Raw genomic sequence first — 20963 nt, 5'->3', positions numbered from 1 at the left:
AATTTTTTGAAGAGAAAAATAAAATCAGCTTAATTGATCTACATATGGAAAAAGTCCAAAAACATATGTAATGTATAACACCTGTGAACATCCTACTTCCATGAAAGGATGGGTTGGAGATGTATTCTCATATCTTTTCATCTGAATTATCCCAGCTTTATTTTTTAACAATAAATACAAATGTACCATGACATATACCATTGGTCATAATTATTTTTGTATTTTAATTACTTTTATAGAATATACTTTGGCTTTTTTAGGCTAAAATTTATTATTAAAAAAAACTGGCTAATAAGTTCTCATCTATCTAATCATGTTGGTTTTTAGTTAGCCAAGCAGCACAGTGAATGGAATTATAATAAAACTGAGTTCAAATTCTGTTTCAAATGCATACTAAGTGTGTGATGTTGGGCAAATCATTTTACCTCCATGTGCCTTAGTTTCCTCAAGTGTCAAAAGAGGACAATAATAGCACCTACCTCACAGGGTTGTTGTTGTGAGGATCAAATGAGATAATGTTTGTAAAATGCCTGGTACATAGAAGGCACTTTTTAAATGTTTGCTCTATTCCCTTATTTTCTTCCTCACTAGGATTATTTGTGTTTGTATTACCAGAATTTCATTCTTGAGAACAATTAATTTCTCTTAAACTGACTTCCCTTGTAGAATTTTAGTCCATTGGGTCTTATCTAGCATTGTTTTAAACAAATCAAAGTCCAAGTATATTCTATAAAAGTAACCTACTTTCTCAAAATCTAAGGCAGAAGTCCAAGATGCCCACACTTTTCAGGGACTTTCTTTATCTAATATTAACTTTTAAGATACAGTGGTAATTTCTTCTCAAGTTTCCCATCACTTCCACTTTAACAAAAAATTCCTTTTTATTAGTCATAATGGTAAAGAATATCAGTTTCCCCCATTGGTTCTTCTACCTTTTGAATAAATAAATGATCTTTAAGGCAAATTAAAAATTTATTTAACTATTTTGCTTTTAGCAAAACACCAAAACAAAACAAAACAAAAAAAAAAAAAACTCTATCAGATGTTGTCTAAGCTTTAGAACTTGATACCAAAATTTTAGTTGATTTCTTCAATTTCTTACTTATCACATCTGTCTGATAATGTAGTAAACAAAACCCAAATAATTTATGCATTCACACTAGGTTCACAGTAAAGTAATAAATATATCTTTAAAGGGTAAAGTCCTTCACCCAGTTAAAAAAAACAGTATAGTAAAGATGTGTCAGCATTTCTAAAAAGAAATTTCAAAATTATCAAGGTAAAATATTTAATTTACATTATTGAGTGGAGCTTTTTCATTGAATAGACTTCCACAAGGCAAAAAACAATATGTCAATCGCAATTCGAAGTCCTCAGATTCCCAAGCAAGGTCCTCCTGTCTTCTGCATAGATCCTTTTCTAATTTCTTCAACTTATCATCAGACATCATGTTCATCAATCCTTATACAATTTTGGACATACTCCATGGAAAAAGATTGTCTCTGGATTCAGCTCTATATCACTGTCCTATGATAATGCATTTTCTTTCTCTCATTATTGTTCCTCCCTCAAATTCTTCCAATATAGTTTCTGGATTTCCTTATGTTGATATCACATATTTATATACAATTGTCATTTTATCCTGTCTTTGACTTAATCTTGTCCTTGTCAGTTCAATTGGGATGTTAATCTGCAAAAATGCTATTAAGCCAATTCTAGAGGCAGCTAGTTGACGTAGTGGATAGAGTCCCAGCCCTGAATTCAGGAGGACCTGAGTTCAAATCTAATCTCAGACAGCTAACCTTTCCTGACTGTGTGACCCTAGGCAAGTCACTTAACCCCAATTGCCTCAGGGGAAAAAAAAGAAGCCAATTCTATTCACTTTCAGGCAACAAGCATATATTAAACATTTACTATGTATGGGCTGGACATTGCACTAAATTCTGAGAAGGTAAGGAAAGGCAAAATCGTCCCTGCCCTCAAAGACCTTGTATTTGAATGGGAATTCAACAGGTAAATAATTAGATTCATTTGGTGGATAGATTCTGGAAGACTTGGACTCAAGTCTGCCTCTTGACATATAATTTTTAAAAACTTATTAAGCTTGAGAGTTGAAGAACTGTTGTTCATCTATATAGGCAGAAGGAGTTTAATAAACTTATAAGATCAGACTTGAGGAAAATATGCAAAAATCTGAAACAAAAATGAAACAAACAAGTCTTACTGCAAATTATTGTCAAGAGATTAACAAGCCTGGCATGCAGAGCCTTGAGGAAATAAGAGGTGAAAGTTGGGGTTTGTAATTAGTAGGAAGAAATAAAGCTTCTAAAAGGGCAAATGGAATGCACTGGAAAATATACTTGCTTTCCTGCATCCCTCTATTATCTTCAGCTGATATTGCAGTGGAGTAATTATCAAGAAACAGGTAATAACTTCTTGTAATTTCCAAAACGTACACTTCAGTAGTGATCTCACCAAGGTGGGGATTTCCCGAAGTATTCTGCAATAATATCTGTCTTCTAAAATTATTATGTAATGGGATACTGTCCATCGAGCCAAGCTCTCATGAGCATGTACAGAATGCTTGGCTAATGTAATCCCCGTGTGGATTTGGGAGCATACATAGACATTCTATAACCAGGATGGTCTACTAATCTTTTGGTGAAAATGTCTTTGATTGACTGAATCACCAAAACTGGGGAGCTATTAAATAAAAATACAAAAACAGCAATCAACCAGACATTCTTCTTTCTTTTGGTTTAATTTATTCCTGCTTGGAATTTCTGGTGAGAAAAGAAAGAGAATGCTCTAAGGGAAGAGATCTTGCCTTGGTAATGATTCTTTTAATCAGGGTAAAAGAGGTTGAAGATATATTAGAGATTGTGAGCTTTGAAAGGTCAGAACATGGAACTACCTGAGAGCCAAGAGAGGAATCTAAGAGAGGTTTTGTATTCCCTAAATGAGGCGCTGAGGTTTCAGTCTAGACTCAGCCCATTAAAAGCTGAGATAGGGACAGCAATATTATATATAAATTTGAGTGACACTTTTTAGCAACTCATAGTGAATTGATATCATCCCCAAGCTTCTTTTCTAGTCTCCTTATACATTATACCCCTCTCCCCCAATATACTCTGTAATCTAGTGATACTGATCTCTTTATTGTTTCTTGAACAAAACATGTTATTTCCCAATTCTGGGCATTTTCACTGGTTGTCTCCCATGCCAGAAATGCTCCCTATGATTTTCTCTGCCTTCTGGTTTACCTGGCTTCCTTCAAGTCCCTACTAAAAATCCAGGAAGCCTTTCTCTGTGCCCTTAATTCTAATGCTTTCCCCCAGTGGTTATTTCCAATATGTGGCTTGTTTGTACATATTTGATTGCATGATCTCCTTGAGGACAGGGACTATTTGCCTTTTTATGTATCCTCAGCCTATGTAGTACACATAGTAGGTGCTTAATGTTTATTGATTGTTTCCCTTTACCAGCATCCAGATATACTTATCACTGATGTCAATAGCTCTCACTGAGTCAGTGGAGGTGGATCTATTTCTAATTGTCCATTTTTATCTCCTACCCTCCTTTGGGGGCACCTAGATCAGATTTTTCAAATCTCCTTTTGACTGTTTTCTGAAAATTTTCCAGGATAACAAAGTTCCTTATTTAGGATGTGTGCTTCTATTTGGCAGGGGGAGGGATTTCAATGGGAAGAGGTAAAGCCGCTCTCTTCCTCAGGGATTTATGCCAAAAAGAGTATATGTTATAAAACATATTAGATGGGTATACCTCCTAGTTTATTATTTATATATCTATATAATTGATATATTTAAGTTTATAAATATTTTATATATTATATATAATATAATAAGTAATATATTATACATTTATAAAATATATTTATATATCTATATAAATCTATATATTTAAATATCTATATTTATTATAGATATTCAGTTTCATGCCTAGATCCTGGGAAATAAAGCATCATTCTCCTAAGCTCCTCTTTGATTCTCATGCCTGTCCAACTTTTCTGCATCTATTGGAGGGCCCAATAGTTTGTACATCCCCAGTCAACCAATGTTTTAAAACATATATTTCACATCCTCTGCATTTTTTTTACCCTCCCATAGGTCTAAAGCTTTCTGAATTTCAAACTGTAACTGCCTATTCAGTTGGAACAGTCAGGTTTCTGTTGAATTTCCATAGCCTACAGTTATGTGTGTGGGCAGGGGAAAGGGGCAGGTGGGTCTGGAGAGTCAGAGGAGGAGGACAAAGACTAGAAATTTTCATGGGTGAAGAATCAGGGGCTCTGACTTCATTAAGAAATGTGACCCAGTGGAAATAGAAGGGCTTGCCCAGTGACTCACCCTGCTCTGAGTTCTGATTTGTTTATTTTGGGATCTGCCATTAGTGCCGGGAGCTCATCTTGTCATCTGAGCATTGTGGTAATTTAAGCTCTCCTGAAAGATGGTAGGTAGTAGATTGGATTCAATGCCAAGGAAAATAATTGGACTAATGTGTTCTGAGTACATTCTTGACTGCCAAGTTATAGTGTAGGGGCTTAAAAAATTATTCTCATTATTGTCTAACACTACCAATTTTTTTTTTATTTTATTGTTCTCTTCAGATCAAATTCTTCCATCTCCCTTCCTATTTTAGCTCATCATACTCTCAAGCTTCACCCTTTGTGTTTTCCCACAGTCTTTTTGGTTTTCTCTCTGTTCAATGGATCAGCTTCCCAGTTGTTTTCAAGCCACCTGTGACAACTTTCCTACTTTCAGGTTTCAATGAAACTTTTTAAAATTTTGGTTCATGGGGATTTGGATTTGTGATAATTCCAGCTAGACTAGACTGTGATGCAGATATATGATAACTTAAATAGTTACAGTTGTCTTACCTTCTCTTAGGGTTGCTGATCATGGGATTATAGACCTACATCTGAAAGAATCTTAAAATTTATTCTAGACCATTCATTTCATTTTAAGAATAAGAGCATTAAAGCCCAGGGAGCTTAATTGGCTTATTCAGGATCATGCTGGTACTTGACTGAATTAGAATTCAAATTGGGGTTCCATGATTCCAAGTTCCTTGCATTTCCTCACATTGTCATGGTAAGGAAATGATGTACAAACTGTAACATCATGGAAAACCCAGGAGTTGACTATTAGTATTCTTAATGAATATATTTGATGGTAATATAATGCCTTTCTTAGTCAACAACAAACTCAGTTTCCAAAAATGCTACTAAGCACCTAATCTATGTCCAGCATGGTGCTTGATACTAGAGATGATAGAAAAATGGAGTACCTTCACTGAGTTTATGATGAGAGAGGAGAGAGAATTTACATAAATAATTAGAATATAAAATAGAGCTTGATACAGCATAAAAAGAGAACCAAAATTCTGAGCAAGGTCTGAGGAAGGAAAAAATATCACCTGCTCTGCTGCCTTTTCCCCTTACCTCCTATTCTATTGCCTTCCCCTATCACCCCATTCAGAGAGCTCTAGTCACCTCCAATTTTCCTACAATGTAATGACTTCCTTCTTCCTCAGTAATCACACTCCAATGATGCTTTACAATCCATCCTGGCTGTCTTCTTGCTATCTATCTTTCCTTCTAGTAGACCTTTTAAACCACTGGACTTCAAAAGCCCATTGCTTGAGGAATATAACCCTTTCAGCTCTGGAACTTCTATCATGGATATCATTCTGTCCTGATTAGTGAGTTTATCACATGATCTATTACCTCTTGTATCTTATCCATGCTTCTCAGTCCGTGTCGGTCATGCTATTGCTATTTGCCCTACTATCCAATTCTCTCCTGGATGCTTTTCAGCTCTAAAACTATAATCAAATCAATACTGCCATTGTTATTAGACAGGACATATCAGTCAAGTCCTCTGTGACTCCACTTTCTTTTTTTTTTTTTTTTTTTTGATTTGTCAGATATTTTTCTTTTTTTTCTTTTTTTTTTATTTAAATTTTATTTTATTTAATAATAACTTTGTATTGACAGAATCCATGCCAGGGTAGTTTTTTACAATATTATCCCTTGCACTCGCTTATGTTTCGTTTTTTCCCCTTCCTCCCTCCACCTCCCCCCCCCCAAGATGGCAAGCAGTCCTATATATGTTAAATATGTTACAGTATATCCTAGATACAATACATATTTGCAGAACCGAACAGTTCTCCTGTTGCACAGGGAGAATTGGATTCAGAAGGTAAAAATAACTCGGGAAGAAAATCAAAAATGCAAATAGTTCACATTCGTTTCCCAGTGTTCCTTCTCTGGGTGTAGCTGTCTCTGTCCATCATTTATCCACTGAAACTCAGTTAGGTCTCTTTGTCATAGAAATCCACTTCCATCAGAATACATCCTCATACAATATCGTTGTCGAAGTATATAATGATCTCCTGGTTCTGCTCATCTCACTTAGCATCAGTCCATGTAGGTCTCTCCAAGCCTCTCTGTATTCATCCTGCTGGTCATTCCTTACAGAGCAATAATATTCCATAACATTCATATACCACAATTTACCCAGCCATTCTCCAATTGATGGGCATCCATTCATTTTCCAGTTTCTAGCCACTACAAACAGGGCTGCTACAAACATTTTGGCACATACAGGTCTCTTTCCCTTCTTTAGTATTTCTTTGGGATATAAGCCCAATAGAAACACTGCTGGATCTAAGGGTATGCACAGTTTGATAACTTTTTGGGCATAATTCCAGATTGCTCTCCAGAATGGTTGGATTCGTTCACAACTCCACCAACAATGCATCAGTGTCCCCGTTTTCCCGCATCCCCTCCAACATTCATCCTTATTTTTTCCTGTCATCTTAGCCAATCTGACAGGTGTGTAGTGATATCTCAGAGTTGTATGACTCCACTTTCTATCCCTGACATTTCTCATACTGAAATAGCCTTTTCCTGGCTACTATTGACCTGTAAGTATTGTCTTTGCTATTAGAATGTAAGTATTTTATCAACTATGGATGAATTCACTCTTGTTAGCAATACAATAATCCAAGACAACTTCAAACTACTCATGAAGAAAAATGTTATCCACATCCAGAAAAAAGAACTGATAGAGTATAAATGCAAATTGAAGCACACTATTTTCACTTTTTAATTTTTGGGTTTTTTCTTATGACATGTTTTTTCTTTTACAACATGACTAATAAGAAAATATGTTTCACAAGATTGTACATATATAATCTGTGCAACATATATAACCCCTATCAACCCATATTGCTTATGGTCTTAGGGAGGGATAAGATGAGAGAAAAAGAAAGAAAATTTAGAATTCAACTTTTTTAAAAAAATGAATGTTAAAATTTGTCTTTACATATAATTGGAAAAATATTATTTAAAAAATTCAAACAACTTAAGGGCAAGAACTATCTTATTTTTGTATTTGTATCCCTAGCAATTATAATCATGATTGGTACATCTTAAATATTTTTGAAAAAATTTCATTCTGTTTTAAATTTATTTCTGGTTGATAAAAGTTATATAAAAGGATTTATTGCTATTATAGACTTGTATTACCATATTTCAATAAGTGACAGGCCCATTACCTGTTGATCTGTGGCATGATCCTCTCTTGGCACAATGACAATAAGTCTTATGAAAAGAACTGAGGAAAAGAAGATATTGCATAAACCAAAGCTACTTGTGTTATTTGTTATAGATTGCTAATACATTATTATTAATTATTATAATCTTCCCATCTGATGAGAGGAAAATGAAGACATAAGGAAGCTAAGAGAGGAAAGCTCTCTTTAGCAAGATTCAAAAAAAACTGGAAAATCTTGCAGTTGTTGCCAGGTCTCCTTTCTTACTGGTTGTGAAACTCTGGGAAAGTGAGGTACCACAAAATTTGGGGAAATGTGTTTGGAAGCATTCAGGCAGATGGCTTGGTTTGGGAACCTTCTTTTTTAATAGCTTTTTATTTACAAGATATATGCATAGGTAATTTTTTTAGCATTGACAGTTGAAAATTCTTTTGTTCCAACTTTTTCCCTCCTTGCCCCCACCCCTTCCCCCAGATGGCAGGTTGACCAACACATGTTAAATATGTTAAAGTATAAGTTAAATACAATATATGTCTATATGTCCAAACAGTTGATTTGTTGTATTTAAAATCTGACTTTGAAAATAGTATACAATTAGCCTGTGAAGGAAATAAAAAATGCAAGCAGACAAAAATAGAAGGATTGGGAATTCTATGTAGTGGTTCATAGTCATCTCCCAGAGTTCTTTAGCTGGGTGTAGCTGGTTCAATTCATTACTGCTCTATTGGAACTTATTTGGTTCATCTCGTTGTTGAAGAGGGCCACGTCCATCAGAATTGATCATCATATAGTATTGTTGTTGAAGTATATAATGATGTCCTGGTCCTGCTCATTTCACTCAGCATCAGTTTCTGTAAGTCTCTCCAGGCCTTTCTGTAATCATGCTGCTGGTCATTCTTACAGAACAATAATATTCCATAACATTCATATACCACAATTTACTCACCATTCTCCAATTGATGGACATCCTTTCATTTTCCAGCTTCTAGCCACTACAAACAGGGCTGCCACAAACATTTTGGCACATACAGATCCCTTTCCCTTCTTTAGTATCACTTTGGGATATAAGCTCAGTAGTAGCACCGCTGGATCAAAGGGATAACTTTTTGAGCATAGTTACAAATTGCTCTCCACAATGGCTGGATGTGTTCACAATTCAAATAACAATGTATCAGTATCCCTGTTTTCCCACGTCCCCTCCAACATTCATCACTATTTTTCCCTGTCATTGTAGCCAATCTGATAGGTGTGTAGTGGTATCTCAGAGTTGTCTTAATTTGCATTTCTCTGATTAATAATGATTTGGAGCATCTTTTCATATGGCTAGAAATAGTTTCAATTTCTTCATCTGAGAATTGTCTATTCATATCCTTTGACCATTTATCAATTGGAGAATGGCTTGATTTCTTATAAAGTAGAGTCAATTCTCTATATATTTTGGAGATGAAGCCTTTATCAGAACCTTTGGCTGTAAAAATGTTTTCCCAGTTTGTTGCTTCCTTTCTAATCTTGTCTGCATTAGTTTTGTTTGTACAAAAACTTTTCAATTTGATATAATCAAATTTTTCTATTTTGTGATCAGTAATGATCTCTAGTTCTTTTTTGGTCATAAATTCCTCCCTCTTCCACAGGTCTAAGAGGTAAACTATCCTATGCTCTTCCTATTTATTTATAATCTCATTCTTTATGAGTAGGTCATGAACCCATTTTGACCTTATCTTGGTGTACGGTGTTAAGTATGGGTCAATGCCTAATTTCTGCCATACTATGTGTGGAAACCTTCTAAAACCAATTCCTGTGGCTTTAAGAAACTTAAAGAAATATAGATGATAATTGAAATTAATAATGTTGGAACACCTGTGCTAGAGGAACAGTTTTTGATGACTATGTGCAATTTTGTTTTAAAGAAACTCTTCCATCTTACCCAGAATGAAAGTATAGCAGCCAAACGTGGACCTATTCAACTTGTAGCATGGGAACTTTGATCTGTACCTTTTCTAACTTGCTCAAATTAATGATCCCCTTCCTCATCCCAGGGCCTCACCAAATTATTACTAGACTTAGTTACCCACTATCTGTATTAGCTTTTTGAAGCTCAGAACTCCTGAGCTCAGAAAATTCATCAATCTCAGTTTTCTCAAGAGCTAAGATTACAGCTGGGGGCACTATCCAGGTACTATCTGGAAAAGCTACCATCTTTGAGATAAGATAGATTTCCTCTCTCTCTCTCTCTCTCTCTCTCCCTCTCTCTCTCTCTCTCTCTTCTCTCTCTCTCTCTCTTCTCTCTTCTCTCTCTCTCTCTCTCTCTCTCTCTCTCTCTCTCTCTCCTCTCTCTCTCTCTCTCCTCTCTCTCTCTCTCTCTCTCTCTCTCTCTCTCTCTCTCTTCTCTCTCTCTCTCTCTCTTTTTCTGAGGCAATTGGGGTTAAGTGACCTGCCCCCAGGGTCACACAGATGGGAAGTATTAAGAGTCTGAGACAAGATTTAAACTCAGGTCCTCCTGACTTCAGGGCTGGTGCTATATCCACTGCGCCATTTAGCTGCCCCAAAGCTACCATCTTTGAAAAGTGGCTCTCAATATGATATTTGAAAGAAAAAAGTAAATATTCATTGATTTTAATTTAGGTGGCATTTACATGTTGCAAGTAGAAGAAAACCTAATGAATATGTGGTAGTTGTGATTGCTGAAGATAACAAGGCACTGGTAGAATAGAAAAGAAAAACTAAATTAGAAACATCAGCTCTTTTTGGCTTTACAATATTGAAGATCTGAAAATCTGCTTTGGAAATCCTTCCGAAAGAGTTACTGCCCAACTCCCACCCCACCCCACCCTCGTCCTAGAACTCTTGCCTCTGATTTTTCACATTGTCATTTAACTGGGACAGGGTGCCAACAGGACTATTTCTTTGTAATATTTTCCCAGTGATCTTTCAACATCTTGCGACTTTTAAAATTAGGAGAAACCAATTCCTCAACATTAAAATGACAACTGTGACATGTCTGGGAACTGGAAAGTATTTGGCACACTGAGCTTGTGTTTTTGACTTAATCCTGAACATTTGGGAAATATGTCAATGAGGATTTTTGTTGTGGCATGTTTGAGTGATGATTGATATGGTTGAAGATATTGCTTCAGCTAGAGCTTGGCAATTCATTCGAGTGAATGTCCTTCAAAGAATTCTGCTACCCATGAGAAGCATGGGGCATCTCTTCTGACCAAACCCTTGAGAATTCTAAGGATCCTGTAACCAAGTATCCAAACTGATTTCTTTGGAATTATTATTTTAGCTAGTCATTGGTTTCAAACTTTAAGTATCCACCAATTCTGCAAGAGTTGACATTATTGTGTCATAGAAAGAGCATGAGGAACCTGAATATGAATATTGGAGCTGCTACTTCATACTTATATGAGCTTAGGTAAGTCACTTGATCTCTCTGAGACTCAGTTTAGTCATGTAAAAAGTGAGGAGTTTGGACTAAGGGATATTTAAGTTCCCTTCCATCTCTAAATCCCATGGTCCTATGAATCTTAGAAACATCACTGAGGGAAGAGTAGACTTTTCCTGAATTATTAACAGGAAATTACAAAAACCACCTGGTGAAGCGGTCATTATCTATTCCTTAAAATTGAGTTTCTTTTAGTATATATGGGATTCAGACTCCTAATGTACCAGTGCTTTATGTTAGGGTGTCTAGTTGGCGATCAGATGAACAAATTAGAGTGGGTGGATAGGAAATGATGCCTTGGACTTAATTTCCCAGGGAGGTGGGGGTAGTATTTGTCTGTCAGGCTATGTCTGCCATACTGAGATAGCTTTCTTCTTCACACTGGGAGGGTTCATTTATTTTGTGCATTGTCCGGTTTAGCATGTTATACACACATACATAGTATTTGGTACTGTATAGTATGTCAATATAACTTCTCAATTTCTGTTTGTTATTAGCTTAAATAAATGGATTCCTTTCCTGTTCCTTATGTGTGGTAGTCTGTCGGAACCTGCATTTGGTTCTAAAATAGTCTATCTTTTGGATTTATAACTTTAAAAATTCATTGAAAGAGTGATGAGGAACACAATTTGAATTTAAAATCATTTCTCCTATACTAGTCAAGTCATAATCAACTCGTATTTATTTAGTGCCTATTATGTGCCAGATACTTTGCTAAATACTAGATTCACAATATTGTAAGGAGAGGACAGATATGAATCTACAAGAATGATATCCTTCTCTGAGAAGAGTAGAGTGGTAAACCTCGTGACATCCATCTCCTACATTTCTCTTGGCAGGAATCAAGATCTTCCTTGGAGAGAATGGGCAAAGGATACTCCAAACATATCTAGATGATCTCAGGAAGACACATAAAATATGTTTTATGGCAACATCTCTTTAAACACACCCCAGAATATGACCTCAATAAGGTACTTGGAGTGGAAATTAGTATGGAATAAATGAGAGAAATATTGTCATTATAAAATCATTCAGAGTTGACAAATGATCTTATGTGAATGGCAAGGGAGCACAAGAAGAGTCAAAGATTACTCTTAAATTATGAAATTTGGTGATTGGAAAGGAATAATTTTAACAACAGATATAAAGGAGCTAGAGGATAAGTAGGCTTGGGGGAGGAAAAGAAGATGAATTTAAATTTGAATATGTTGAGTTTGAGTTACCAAAAGAAAATACAGGTGAAGAGAACTAGCAGATATTTGAAAAGGACTAAGCCAGATGTAGGAGATGGGTTGACTTAAAGGAGGCTGAGAGTGGCAGCTTTCCAGATTCATCCCTATAATATATGTTTGTGTTTGTGTTTGTTTTTGAGGCAATTGGGGTTAAGTGACTTACCTAGGATCATACAGCTAGTAAATGTGTGAGACTGCATTTGAACTTAGGTCCTTTTGACTCCAGGGAGGATGCTCTCTCCACTCACTGCACTTCCTCACTGCACCTTCATCTTGTATTCCTAACTTAGACCAGACAAGCTATTTCGAAACTATAGGAAAAATAATAAAACAAGAAGACTTGTTATTGCTTTTCTTTTATCTCCCTTTCTGAACTTCCTCTACCACCTAACTTCTTCTCCCTTAATCCACCCTTCCCTCACGCCTCCCCTAAAATTAATCAATAAGCATGTACTATACTCTTTCTATATATCAGAACTATGGCAAGTACAGAGATACCAAAAAAAGGCAAAAACAGTCTCGTCCCTCAAGGAGCTTACATTCTAAAGGAGGAGTTAGCATGTAAACAAATACACACACACACACACAAGATATATACTAATACAAATCTACTAGGTATATAGCTGGTTAAGGAAAATAAAGTGTAAGAATGTTGGTGGCACAAGAAAGAGCCAAATTTTAAAGAGCTTTACATTTTAAATAAAGGACTTTATATTTGATCCTGGAAGAGGGAGCCAGTAGAGTGACTTGGTAAACCTAGGCTGAAGGAAAATTAAGTTTGCAGTTGTGTGGTCATTGGATTGGAAGGGGAAGAAGCTTGATGAAAGGAGACCAGTTAGAAGGTGATTGAAATTATCCAAATCAGAGCTGATAATGACCTTTATTCTGGTGGTGGCTACATGTATGAAGGAAGAAGATATATATGAGACATACTGTAAATGCAGAAATAGAAAGGTCTAGCAACTGACTGAATGTGAAGGGTAAATATGATCAAGATGGTGAAGATGATGCTGAGGTTGTGAACCTGGATGATTAGAAAGTGGGTGATGACCTCAATAGTCAACCTCAAAATAAGGAAGTTCAAAAGAGGAGAGGGCTTAAGAAGAGAAAATTAATTCTATTTGGGGTATATTTAGTTTGAGATGCCTGTGGAACATCTGCTTTGAAAAGTCTAACAAGCAGTTGGAAATGAGGGAAGCTCAGAAGAGACACTAGAACTGAGTAAATTGATCAGGGAATTATGTGCATTGAGATGATAATCAAATCCATAGAAGCAAATGAGAGTACCAGGTGAGACAGTACAGAGAGTAAAGAGCGCAATTCAGAGCCTTTGAGAATAACCACAGATAGAGAATATCACCATAGCTTTTTCACCATTTTAGACATCTCAACCCACCCAAAGTGGATTCTAGGGCAGCTAGATGGTACCATGGATAGACCACCAGGCTTGAAGTCAAGAAGACCTGAGTTCAAATCCAGCCTATTAACTGTGTAGCCCTGGGAAAGTCACTTAACTCTGTTTACTTCAGTTTCTTCATTTGTAAAATGAGCTGAAGAAGGAAACAGTAAAGTACTGTAGAATCCCAAATGGGGTCACAAAGAGTCCATCACGAGTGAAACAACTAAACAACAACCTCATCCAAAATTCCCCTTATATCCTTCCACCCTGATGGAAAAAAAATACAACTCTCGTTTAAGCATGTTTTTGTCTAGCTGTTGGAGACATGGCTAGACAAAAGCATTTCGTGTGATAAAGATCTGGGGATTTTAATGGATTGTGAGCTCATGATGAGTCAACAATATGACACAACTGAAAAAAAAATCCAGAACATCCTAATGCTACCTAAGACTTCAGTAAGCAGCATTCACAGCATGGGAAGTGAGAGATTTATTGTTCGGATTAGTCCATACCTGAACTATTATGTACATTTCTAGTTCCTATGTTTTAGAAAGTTATTGACAATCTATAGTATATCTAGATGATCATTATCAAAATGCTCATAATAATCATACGAGAACAAACTGAAGAGATTGGGGTTAATTTGTGGTAAAGAAGACTTGTAGCTGGGGTATGGAGAAGGGAAAGAAGATGATTCATTCAGGTGCATCCAAGTATTGTATAGCTCTCATGCAGAAAGAGCACTTGCTTTATTTAGCACCAGAAGGCAATGCTAGAAGAAGTGAATGGAAGTTGTTAAAAGCAAGATTTGTGCTAAAAATATGGAAATGTTTTTAAATGGTTGGAACTGTCTCAAAATGTTAATAGCCCTCAAAAGGTATTGGTCAATTCAGAGACGCTAGTCATATGCCTCATGATTTTGTTTTAAAGACCTTATCACCAAATATTTATAGTGATATTTATATATGTATATACAAATATATAAAGAGAATGTGTACTATAATGTATTTAATATATAATATGTCTTAGGTATATGTATATACATTCATTTTATATATATATATATATATATATATATATATATATTACATATAAAAAGAGAGTGAGAGAGAGAAAGAGAGCACTAACTACATTCCAAGTTTGGTTGTTTTTAATTACTAAAGGACAACAAGGGCCATTGGTGCCTTCTAATGATTGGCAGCCTTGAACAATATCCAGATTAATATACCCCAATTATAGGTCTGCAAAAGTTGAAGAATTAGTTTTGATAAACAGGAAGGTCACCATTACCTTTGGATATTGGAAGGCAAAAAGTATAAATTTATAATTTAGTATCTGTAGTATTTGATAGAAATAAAGCTACATTTCTACATTTTCTTGTTCTTTTAGACAGGTATTCTCCAGGGTACCCCTTAAAGTAACAGCTGGAAAGGTTTGTTACATGAAACTGTAGGTCTGAATTAATTCTGGAAAGACTTCTAGGTCATCCCTTTGTTTTCTAGCAAGATTGTCTTACAACCATGTCAGTTGGATTAGAATGAATCTAATCCTTATAAATTCACAAGGAAAAAAGCTTCCATACGAACTTGAATCGTAGCATAGATCTTGATAAATCCCTATACAATCAACCAAACAAAATAGTCTCTAAATCCTGCGTATTGTTGATCTTTCCTCAAATCTGTGTCTACAGGATACATAAATGTCTAGTCAGTTGAAAGAATCATTCAAAGCAAATGTTCAACATCATGTTAATAAAACAATTGGTTGATGTAGGCTAAATTTCTCATTTTTCACATAGCTGTTTCTTGCATAACTTCTTTGGGGGAGGTAGGCTATGGATATAGAGCTATCAATAAAGACATTTTTAAAAATCAAAATGCAGAATTTCTAAACTTCTTGGATGCCTTAGCAACTAGCTTTGAGATCAAATGAAAAAAAGGAATCTATTATTTTTGGTTCTGGATTTAATTTTATAACATTGGCTAAACTTTTCCACATTTGACCTTAAGTCTTTGAGCAGCCACTAATATTTCCATTTGAATAGACCTTGGAAATAGTAGCTTGTTGACAACTTTAGGCAAAAATCAAGGATATAGTTCTTCAATTTGGCTCCAAGGAGAAAGTATCTCTTCTTTTAAGACCTTATTTTATTATCTCACTTCTAAGACATCAAAATAATATCAAACATGGTTTTCTAATTTTGGAAGGAGGAACTATGAAGGATAGAATGAAGTTTCCGATTTACCTATAAAAAGTCTTTGTTGCCACAGACAACAATGATGTTTTCAAAGCAGTTTAAGAAAGGAGTAGAAAGGGAACTAATTTATTCTACTCAGTCAATGGAATTAACAACAATAGTTGTCATCATCATAACTAGCATTTATAAAACGATTTTAAAGGTTAGTAAAGAAATTTACATAATAACCTTTGAGGGTATGTAATATTATTGTCTCCATTTTACAGATAAGGAACTTGAGTCAGAGCCATTAAGTGTCTGAGGCTAGATATGAGCTCAGATATTCTTAGCCCCAAGTCTAGCTCAGAGATGTTTCAAGGTTCCATGGATGATACTTCCAAACTGATTAGTGTTTATTAAGTGAAATCTTCTTGCTACTTACTGTTGGGGATCCCTTTGTCATCTATCATGAATTTCAGTGATTCTGGCAGCATTTACCTGTGTTGCAATGCCCAACTTCATTACAGCCTTGATTCTGAACATATAACATGCTCACTTTGCACACTGCATGCCCAGCCATTGCCAGAAACCCCTCATCTCAGAATAGAAATGAAAAGTGGTCTCGAGTACAAAAAGTTTAAGAAGCTGTTATCTACACCATACCAGCAAACCTGTAGGAAAATGAAAAAGCCTCCAAATTAATGTCTCCGTGCATGTTATACAGGACCACGAAATACCCATACAGTTCAACTGAATTTATAATCAGAATAACACACAAGTTCAGTCTAACCAATGGTGTGCACATATGATCGTTGTCATACCAACAGGATTTAGGAATTTGGGAGATTACTTTTTGTCCCCTAAAGAATTATTGTTAGAAATGGTATGTAATGCTTATTAGCATTAGGGACAGGCTGAATGGGAGAATCTGAACGAAACAGGGCTAAGAAATTGATGCTAAGAAAATTCTGTGGATGATGTCGGCAAAACAGTCCCTTTCTGGGACAAATAGACCGATAGCATATGTTTCAAGCAGCAAGACACTATCTACGAGCTGAAAAATGCTTCTCCTCCCACCCTCAGTGGAGTATTTGAACGAGTTCCCTGAAAAACAAAGAGATGTATTTCATACTCATGACATCAAGAGGACATGACTGGTGGAGTCTGACAATGCAGAAAGCCACATGGCTGATTCACCTGGAACAATGAGTGTCTATTGGGCAGATGCCCAACATGATTGGGTAAGTTATGGCATGGCTCTGTTATCTCACTAGGACTAGCCCTGAGGAAGACTTGATAAAAAAAAAAAAAAAAAAAGACTTCTAGATCTTGGTTTTTGACACACGACCCTTTGGGAAGCCGAAGGGAATATGACTGGCAAGTGCAGATCCACCATCAAAGGAAAACACTCTTAAGCATGGGCTGCCCATGGCATGCTGCTACTTGGTGATAGGAGATCCTGGTTTGATTTTGCTTTATTTGGTTTTCTTGATGAAGACTCATCCTGAGGTTGTGTGCTCAACCTTGCTTCTGTTCCGTGAGCAAACTTACTTTGTACTCGATGCAACCTGCCCTTCCGGATTAATATTCTTGCTAATCTTCATTGGCATAGCAACTCTGCTTTCCAGCTCTCAAGTTTTTGACCCTTGGTCTCATTTGTTGACCACTCTTGCTTCCTGCCCTCGTGGTTATTAACACTAAGCTCCCCCGTTCAGTGCAACAAATAGTTGCTCAGTTTTCCCTTTGTTTAATTCAGATTATCTGTTTATGACAATTGTGACGTAGGTAAAGTTTGTTTTTGATATCTTTACTACCTCTCCTTTCTATGACTCTCTGTTGGTCACCAATGACACACATTTCTCTCATGCTTTCCCAATCTTTTTTATCTTTTCTGACTAAGAATCCCCATATCTGGACATCTCTTATTTTATTCTAATCAACCACCCTTCCTCTTATCAAAACTTACTTGTCCTGTGTCCCAGTCTCTTTACTAAAAGAAAAACCTATGGAAAGAAGACAATGTCACAGATCCTCACTCTAGTTATATAACAGTGATTGGTAATGGGATAGAAAAAACAACCTAATTAATATTATTCTTATTAACATATTTTTTATTGACATGTTGACAACAAATACATTATTCTTTCCAGATAAAATAATGCTTTAAACCAACTGAATAATACAAATAATATGATTTCTATAACCTCTTTTCTCATTTGCAAAATAAACTAATTGGACGGGAAAATCATAAAACTCCTTTTTCCTTCTAGGAAATATGGGCCAGAAGAACCTTTTGGTGTCTTTCAAAATCATATCACATTAACAACTACCTTTTTATGTCATTCATGTCTGATATAGAGAAGGCCAGAGGAAATACATTCTATAATTCTCTTTTATGATGAGGCTGAGACAACTTCACAGAGGAACCAAGTTTGTTCCTCTTTTTTTTTTTTTTTTTTTTATTACAGTTTTTTACTTACAAGATATATGCATGGGCAATTTTTCAGCATTGACAATTGCAAAACCTTTTGTTCCAATTTTTCCCCTCCTTACCCCCCTCTCCCAGATGGCAGGTTGACCAATACATGTTAAATATGTGAAAATATAAGTTAAATACAATATATGTATACATGGAGGAACCAAATTTTCAAGAGTTCTTTCAAGGATAAGAAACCACATGATTGGAGGATGGTGTAGAAAGAGTATTTTAGAAGTATGAACACCTTGAGTGATATTCCAAAGCACGCCTGAGATGATTGGACAGAGCGGGTGCTGAGCAGATTTCCTCAAAAACAGGAAAAAAGCAGAGATAGGAAATAAGAGATTCAAAGTTTAAAAGAACGCTAAAAATAATTTTTACATAAATGAAGAGACAAAAATTGTTTTAAAATGGGGGAAAAAAACCCATTTATTTTATTTTTTGCTGAGGCAATTGGGTTTAAGTGATTTGCCCAGGGTAACACAGCCAGGAAGTAGGAAGTGTTAAGTGTCTGAAGCAGATTTAAATTCAGGTCCTCCTGACTTCAGGGCTGGCGCTCCACCGACTAGCTGTCCCTGAGGGAGAGGGGGGAAAAACTTTTAAAAAGAGATAGGGAACAAGATTAGTGAGAGAATGAGATTCTATAAGGCAATCTGAGGAGCATCTCCAAGAATTAAACCCTAAAGAAAATTTGAAAACAATCCTTTTGTGTTCTTCTTCAATGTCTTCTTTGCCCCCCTGGTAAAATTCTGAAGCATATTATTAAAAGCTATTGAACATATAGAAAAGGAAATAGTAATTACAAAGAATGACCCTAGTTTTATAAGATAAGGTCAGGACAAATTAAGCAAACTTATCTTTTTGATATACAGTTAGAACAGGAATGCTGTGGATATAATTTGCCTAGATTTTAGCAAAGAGTTTGATAAAGTAAATTATTCTATTGTAGAGAGATATTTGGGCTAGGTGATTATAAAATTAAATATATTTGGAACTGATTGAGTTACCACTTTAAAAGATCACTCATTAATGGTTTAATATCAACCTAGTAGAAGATGAGTCTCCAGTGGAGTGATGTTACACTGTTTATCCGGGTTGTTTTTGTTGTTGTTGTTGTTGTTTATCAATGATTGGTATAAGGCCATATATAGGATTCTTGTCAAAGATGAGACAAATATGGGACAGATAGATGAAAATAACACCAATTTTCCAAAGGTGTTGTGAGATTCAATGGGTTAACTTATGCACAGTACTTTACAAACCTTAAAATGTTATATAAATGCCAGGTATAGTTATTGCTATAATACTGATGACAGTAAATGAAAATAAAATAAATAAAATAAGATTTATATACATACACTAAATGTTTATATATTTATATATAATAATCTATGTGTATATACACATGTATATGTATATATGTTGTATATGTAGGCTTATAATATATATATATATACACATATATGGGATAACTAGGTGGTATAGTGGATAAATAATCTAGAATCTTCTCTTCTTCAGTTCAAATCTAGCCTCAGACACTTACTAGCTGTGTGATATTGGGCAAGTCATTTAATACTGTCTCAGTTTCCTTACCTATATAATAAGCTGGAGAAGAAAATGATGAAACAATCCAATATCTTTGCCAAAAAAAACCAAATGGGGTAACAGAGTCAGACATGACTGAAAATGACTGAGTAACACATATCCATATGTAAATATGTATAGATATAAATTTATACATAGATATAAACGTATCTATCTACATATAGGTATATAGATCTCTATATCTATATGATCTATAAATAGATATGTACATATACACACATTTCAAGTCAATAAATGCTTCTTAAATTCTAACTATTATCAAGTCACTCTGCTAAGATGCTAAGGATGAAGAAATGTGGCTACCCTCAGGGAACTTGTGAACTGTTGGAAGGAGATATGCAACATGTAAATTATGTGCAATTTCATTTTAGGAAGGATACAGCAGAAAAGAGTGGAAAGGGGGAAGAGTGGGAAGCATTTAGGAAAGAAAAAGCACTTAAGCCAGAGACATGAAAAGATAGATAGAGGTAAAGATGATATGTATTCTGGGAATGACAAACAGTTTGTGCAAATGCAAATAAAACTAAAGATGGAACGTCAAGTTTAAATAACAAATAACAGATCAGTCTGGCTGGGCATTATGGCACATGTAAAAGAATATTGCAAAATTAGAACAGGAAAGCAGGATGAAATCAGATTTTGAAGGCTTTTAAGGACATAAATAGTTTCTATTCTTCTCAAGGTGATAATGATTCCCTGAAGGTTTTTGAGCAGGAGAGCAACAAAATTAGACCTGTGTGTCAAGAAGGTTGTTTTGGTATATATGTGTAGAATGGATTAAAAGAGGGAGGAACTAGAAAGAAAGGGACCAATCAAGAGACTATTATAATAAGTGATCAAACTGAATGAATGAAGAACAAACAAACCCAACTATTAATCAAGTGATCAAAATATTTGACAGAAAATTTAACTTTTACAACTACATTTTAATATTCATTTACTAAAGCTGGGAGTGATAGAAAGAGAAGACTGTCAAAGAAGAGATCTGTCTCAGACTTTGGTTGATTCAAGTCAATTCAAAATGTGTGTGTGTGTGTGTGTGTGTGTGTGTG

The sequence above is a fragment of the Antechinus flavipes genome, chromosome 4 (genome assembly GCF_016432865.1).
Source record: "Antechinus flavipes isolate AdamAnt ecotype Samford, QLD, Australia chromosome 4, AdamAnt_v2, whole genome shotgun sequence".
Lineage (NCBI taxonomy): Eukaryota > Metazoa > Chordata > Mammalia > Dasyuromorphia > Dasyuridae > Antechinus > Antechinus flavipes.
Note: the sequence above shows the minus strand (reverse complement) of the source record.